This window comes from Nilaparvata lugens, chromosome 2, assembly GCF_014356525.2.
Source record: "Nilaparvata lugens isolate BPH chromosome 2, ASM1435652v1, whole genome shotgun sequence".
Taxonomy (NCBI): domain Eukaryota; kingdom Metazoa; phylum Arthropoda; class Insecta; order Hemiptera; family Delphacidae; genus Nilaparvata; species Nilaparvata lugens.
Window position 1 is genome coordinate 78,690,644 of NC_052505.1, and position 7,801 is coordinate 78,698,444.

Genomic DNA, 7,801 nt, shown 5'->3' on the forward strand with positions numbered 1-7,801 from the left:
CATAATGAAATTTGAACATAAATTAAGAAAAATCTAGAAGGAAATTTGAAATTTGGGCTCTGAAGTGCACGAGATTGATATTCTTAGAATCTATGTGCAAAATTTGGAGATCTAAATCATTCCCGTTTTTTCCGGTATCCAATCCACAAGTTGACATGTTTTGATGCGAACAAACGAACAGTCGAACAAACGAACACACACAAGCACACAACCCTTCTCTCTCTTATCAGTACCCGTTGCCAGCCCCATCTAGCGTGTTAATAATAAACTACATTAAGCTTTTCTCTACTCGATTTTCCGTCCATGTAATTTTTATCAGGGGAATTTATTGAGATCTTCAAGTTGTTTTATCAGTTTTCACTCCTTAAAAACATTCTTTGATGTGCTATGAACATTCTCAATGAGTTTTAATGCAATGTACATTGAATTTGTTACTCATAAATGACTTTCAGTCTGCTGCCTCTCGCTAGAGTTTTGTGCGATCGTTTCAACTCTCCTCATTCATTGGCTCTATTAACTTACCTAACAAACAATAAACGAGTAAATTAAAACATAAAATTCTATTTTTTGGAGAATCACCTTGGTCCTCATGGGGTCTTTCATGGGTGATTCATCATCTGGTCTTTTTAATTCCAAATAGTCGGTCTTTTTTCCCCAATTCTGGTCTTTTAAAACCGTTACTGTTACTTCTGCTTAACGCGGTTATTTTAAACCGTTCTTTAATAACTGCTATCAATATTATCAAACGATACATGTAGAAAGTACCGTGTAGCCATAGCCTACCAGACGATATAGATGTCTTGTAGTCTGCAGTTTATATTCACCATGGATGATGTTTAATGAAAATTTGAATAAAATTATGCATATTTATATTAATTTTCGTATTCTTTCATTTATCTCCTATAAGTATTTTTTCTCATATATCATGGTAATTTTCTCAACTAAATTTGACAAATATATTAATTATAATTTTTAAGATAATCTAAAAAAAAGTTTACTTGACATTATTAAAATGAATATTGATGACTCTCAGCTGAAATTTGGATATCTCAGAGATGAAACGTTTTCAGATTATTTTTACTTTCCTTGTCCTATTACCATAGGTAAGAAAAGTATTGCTTTCCGAAAAAAATTAAGGTACCCCAATTTCTAAATTTCTATACGTTTCAAGGTTCCCTGAGTCCGAAAAAGTGGTTTTTGGGTAGTGGTCTGTCTGTGTGTGTGTGTGTGTGTGTGTGTGTGTGTGTGTGTGTGTGTGTGTGTGTGTGTGTGTGTGTGTGTGTGTGTGTGTGTGTGTGTGTGTGTGTGTGTGTGTGTGTGTGTGTGTGTGTGTGTGTGTGTGTGTGTGTGTGTGTGTGTGTGTGTGTGTGTGTGAGTGTATGTGCGTCTGTGCACACGATATCTCATCTCCCAGAATGACTTGAAATTTGGAACGTATAGTCCTTACACTATAAGGATCCGACACGAACAATTTCGATCAAATGCAATCTAAGATGGCGGCTAAAATGGCGAAAATGTTGTCTAAAACAGGGTTTTTCGCGATTTTCTCGAAAACGGCTCCAACGATTTTGATCAAATTCATACCGGAAATAGTCATTGATAAGCTCTATCAAGTCCTATATCTGTAAAAATTTCAGGAGCTCCGCCCCATCTATGCAAAGTTTGATTCTAGATTCTCAATTAGCAGCCTTCATATACAATTTAAACAAAAAATGTCAAGTGGAAAAGATTGAGCATGAAAATCTCTACAATTAATGTTCAGTAATATTTTCACCTAAAATTGAAAATAAGCGCGAAATTCGAGAAAATGTTATTATTTCAATTGCAAACTGTTGGCAACTGTTGATTCTATTAAATGACTAGCCGTCAGGCTCGCTTCGCTCGCCATATCCGTCTAGCCAGGGGGCTCCGCCCCCTGGACCACCGACTGTATCGTCCAAGAATGAGATCAGCAGGCTCGCTTCGCTCGCCTGCATTTTTCATTTGGGCATTTTTATCATATGTTAGGACAATACAGTCGGGGGTCCAGACTAAACGGATATGGCGAGCGAAGCGAGCCTGACTGCTAGTAATATAATATTCTCAGGATTGAAGTAGCAGTGCCCAATCAATTTTTCCGCGATAAATGCATTTAAATCTTCAACCTAACAAAGTCAACTCAACTTAATGCCAACCTGACAAAATTATTAATTTAGTTGCCAGTTAACAACTGTTTCGAAGAGGTACTCTATCTAGATTATAGTTCTATAGTAACATATGATATGGAAATTTCAATTATAATTAAGAGATTGGGAGAAGAAGAATATACATGCTAAAAGACGAACTTTAAACCCTTAAAAACAACCCTTAGAGTTAAAATATTGCCAAAAGATTTCTTAGTGCGCCTCTAAAGGGCCAACCGAACATACCTACCAAATTTGAACGTTTTTGGTCCGGTAGATTTTTAGTTATGCGAGTGAGTGAGTGAGTGAGTGAGTGAGTGAGTGAGTGAGTGAGTCAGTCAGTCAGTCAGTGAGTGAGTGCCATTTCGCTTTTATATATATAGATTCACTATGAAGAGATAGCAGATCTCGTGTGTATCCAGCGTTATTGTCCTGTCACCAGCTGGCTCAGATCGTTGTTTATAAGTAGACTTGAGATGCGCGGGAACACTAGCGTCAGGTGATTAATTTTCATAACGGCAAGGAAAGTTGTGTGAGTGCGCCACACCAGATTTTTGAAATTAGAAAAGTTTTTAGTCATCAATTTTACCCATAAGTAGTCATAGGCCTAATAATATTGTAAACAGTCTGTGATGGAAAATCAAAATCAAGAACTTATTATTTTGATTGTGCTTTAACCATTCAACCAGTATAATGTATAATGTTTTTCACAGATAAAACTTACCTCAACAAGTTGATTACTTTTTGTAAGTTTTGTTGCCATTGATGGTGTTAAGGACACAGTTTGGTGTTTTTCGCAAATTGGAGGTTGTGCTTTTATATGAAAGTTGGCATTTGCACATATTACAAGTAGCTATTTCATTATTCAACGGAGTGAAAAAGCTCCACAATTCGCTAGTTTTGCGTCGCTTATTACACAGTGACATTATTTGAGTATTTCAAATAGAAGAGAGAAGTGACTGCAATTTAATCAAGAACCATGAAGCAATATACATAACCTATAAGCAATAGGCCGGTATTATTTGAAACTAGCAGGTAACCCGTGCTTCGCAAGGGTCTATTTAAAAACCTGACAAACTAAAAACTTGACGTAATGAAATCTAGAAGAATTGAAAAAAGGCTTATATGAATCCTCGGTTAATTAAGAATTTATATGCAGCATTTCAAGTAAATCAGTTCAGTGCCTAGTTCAGACGTGATGATGCGTCAAACATAATTTTTCTATCCTTTACACGTGTATACGTGTTTAAGCTAGTTCTTTCCTCTATTATAGTATAGAAGATGATAAATAGATGGATGATATATCCATCTATCTATCATATTTTATACTATAATAGAAGAAATGAATTTCCCTTTCAAGCGAAATGTTCTGCTGCTTCCATACAACTGGAAGCATGACAAATAATTGAAAACTTGACAGTCTGAAAACTTTATGTAATCGAATCTTGAAGAATTTGAAATAGGTCTATAACCATCCTCAGTTAAGCAAGAATCTATATGCAAAATTTTAATCAGTCCAGTAGTTCAGACGCGATGATGCGTCAAATATGATTTTCCTATACTTTACACCTGTATACATGTATAATCCAGTTCTTTCCTTTATTATAGTATAGAAGATGATAGATGGATGGATGATCATTGTTATTTTACTAAAATATAGAATAAGTTGAGTAGTTTCCCTTTCAGAGGGAGTTTTGACAACCCACAAAACTCATTTTTCATTTGAAGATATAACGAAAAGGTGCATATGACCTAATTTTTTTGCTCAGCTTGCCAAAATACCCCTCTTTCCAATATTAAAATTTTCGACTGACTGTACAGTGAGTCAGTCATTTTATCAGGGCTCGAATAATTTTGGAATTTTAATTTAATAAAAATAGAAGAGAATAATTTATTTATGTAAATATCAACACATTATTCAAAGACATATTATTAACTTCATGCGTTTTCATATTGCCGATACAGCATTGATGAAACTATAGACGTTTATTTAGCATTTTGTCTCAAGAAACTGTTCTAGCTGAAAAATTAATAATCCATACCACGTGTATGCATTTCATTGCATCAGGAAAACGAAGTTTCAAAACTATGTTTTTTCTAAACAGATGTTTTTGAGATAATTTTTTCGATGCAGCTGATTCACATTCACCATATTATTATACAGAGTTTGTGAAAATGAAAATACTGTATTTATTAATTATCAAAACAATATACTATTATTATATCTATAATATAAATATTATCATTATTATTGAAAATATTTATCAAATATCAAAACAATATTTTTGAGGTTAAGTGGTATCAGGTAGAAAGCAATAATAGAAACAGATGTTCCTTTTTTAATTTCGACCATATGATTTGGTGATTTTTTTATTTTGCTATGAAATGGTATGTACCATTAATGAAATTTGAACATTAATTTTGAAAAATCTAAAAGGAAAATCGGAATTTGGGCTTCCAGGTGCACGAGATTGATATTATTAGAATCTATGTGCAAAATTTGGAGATCTAAATCATTCCCGTTTTTCCGGTATGCAATCCACATGTTGACATGTTTTGATGCGAACAAACGAACAAACACAACCCTACTCTCTCTTATTATATAGATGAGTGTCTCTCTCACTCTCTCTTACTAATTCAATAATATTAAGTTTCTATGTTTTCAGTTTCTTGGTATTACCAAGAACGTAAACGCTGATCGCTCTCTGCGTCGGCGTTGCCATAGAAATGTTCAAAAACTCAATTTCAGATGGTTATAAAGAGTCAGTTGAATGAACAATGCTCAAAAATTGACAACACTGGAAACTAGTGATATATAAATCTGGTGTGGTACACTCACACAACTTTCCTTGCTCATATTTGAAACTACGATCATACTTCTGTATATTATGTGTATCTATAATAATTGTTTTCAGAGTACTTTTCCTTTGTGTAAATTGTGAAATTCGATGGATTTTTTTAAAGTCGTCAAAACAGCTGTTCTACGGATGAAATATCTCGACTATGTATTGTGTTCTTTTTATGAACTGCGCTACCTACCTACCTCATGCACGAGAAGGAGGTTACTAAGTCCATTTCTCAAGGATGGGGTGGACCCCCATTAGTTTCCCTGAAAGGAGACTCATGCCAGTTGATAGAGCTGATAAATAACTATACAGGGTATGAATTTGAAAAAAATCGGTCAAGTTATTTCTGAGAAAATCGTGAAAAACATGGTTTTTTAGTAATTATCCGCCATTTTTCTCAAGAATATTACGGAGCTCCTGCAATTTTCTCAGAAATGAGAGTCATGTCAGTTGATAGGGCTTATAAATAGCTATCCATGGTATAAATTTTAAGAAAATCGTTACAGCCGTTTTCGAGAAAACTGTGAAAAACATGGTTTTTTAGTAAGTATCCGCCATTTTTTCCGCCATTTTGAATTCAATTTTATTGAATTTCTTATTGTCGGATCCTCATGGTATAAGGACCTTAAGTTTAAAATTTCAAGTCAATCGGTTGATTAGGAATGGAGTTATCGTGTACACAGACATACACACACACACACACACACACACACACACACACACACACACACCACACACACACACACACACACACACACACCACACACACCACACACACACACAACACACACACACACACACACACACACACACACACACACACACACACACACACACAGACCAACACCCAAAAATCATGTTGTTGGACTCAGGGGACCTTGAAACGTATAGAAAACTTGAAATTAGGGTACTTACAACTTGAAATTAATTTTTTTGGAAAGCAATACTTTCCTTACCTATGGTAATAGGGCAAGGAAAGTAAAAAATCATCTTGCTAGTAATATAACTTTCAACTGTCAGCATTCCCTATAAATTATACCAACGCTTCCCATTTAACAAATGCTGACTATAAAATTCAAAATCAGTCAGCTGGATTATTCCATGCAATTTTAATTACTCAATGCAACTTGAACAAGTATTCAGAACTGTAGTTATTTGTTAATGTCTTCGCCTAGGATTGATCAAGTTCATAAGTTATCAGGTATCAAGTAAGTAAGTAATATCATAGAGAAGAGATAGCATAAGAAGATATCCCATGGAATAGATACCGGTAGTTAATGTTACAAATTTCAAGCTGATTTTCTGTAACTCAAGCCGATTACTGTCGACTTCTGTCTATTATTACTGTTTTGAAGGGTGAGCGTGAACGTAAAGCTGCGTTTACACCGGAGTTAATAACAAAGGTTTTCAACATTTTAACTTAATAACAAAAGTCATTAACATAATGTTAATAACATTTTCTTCAATAACAAGAAATTTTCTGTTGAAAATATGAGTTATTAACGTTTGTTAAGATACATTTTTGGCGATTCAGTCAAGTTAATAACTCGTGTTATCAACTCCGGTGTAACGCAGCTTAAGAACGTCTCAATATTAGAGACTACCAGCGTCACATAGCTTCACGAAAAAAACATTTTCTAGGACTATCAGCTCAAGTTAACATTGAAAATTGGAATATGCGCTATACCTCATACCCTCATACCCTGGGGTTACCCCTATACTATGGGATAATTTTTGTGCTATCATTTCTCTATAGTAATATTTTGAAGTAAAGAATATAAAAGGAGAGAATATAATGAAGTTGAAAATACAAAAAATGATAGAGGAATTGAATCAATCTTCCAATTAAAATCCTATTAACGATTTCATGGTTGTACTCATCATTAAAAAATACATCCTTTCATTTGAAAGATCTTTTCAATTTAATGTTATTAATAAATTGTAACTTATTTGTTGATCAAGATCCCGTAATTTTTACTTAATTTGTTGGTGTCCTTAATCTGGTTCTCAGTTGAAATCCCAAGATCGATGTCCTGGGGCTGCTCCTGGTAGACTACGCTCAGTTGTGCGGGGCAAGGAAGCAAAGGATCGCGAAAGTGGCTTCTGCCTGCTTCTCCAGTAACATGAAATATTCCGCGTTAACGGAAAACCCTCTAGACTGAAAAGTTTTTCTTGATTTGTCCACAATACAAAGTACCTGTGCTAACACAGCTTGTGCTGCTTGTGGCCCTGTCAGGTACCTACTTGAAGCTTGAAGGCACATCACAAGCTGAGCTCTTGCTGAGCTATAATTTTAATTAAGAATAATTAAGTCAATGTTAACGTTTTTTCCTAAAACTTTAAGAATATAGACTTATCAGCATTGCCTACTTTGAGTCTAAGCACTAACTACAGCCATTTTTAAAACTCAGCCCATCAAAATGTCTATGGTACTGCTCAAGCTCAGCTTTTCCAATTCATTTTCAATCCATGACCAGCCTTTGTACTGGATGGATTTCATCATGATTTGAAAAAAAAACTCACAAAAGTCTCCTAATATTTTCATAACTATTAAGAAAGCGAGTCAAAGAGATAGATGCAACTTGTTATTTCCTATTCACTCAGGAATTTTTTTTTTTCAATTCAATTCAATTTATTCATTCTTTGCACATTTTACATAGTTTAAATATACAAAAATACAAAAATAAATAAAGAGTACAAAAGAATGTGTAGCTCGCAAGACTTTCGTCTGTTCGCGAGCATGAGTAAGAGAATATAAAGATTGAGAAACGTGGAAAAGAAAAAATATTTATA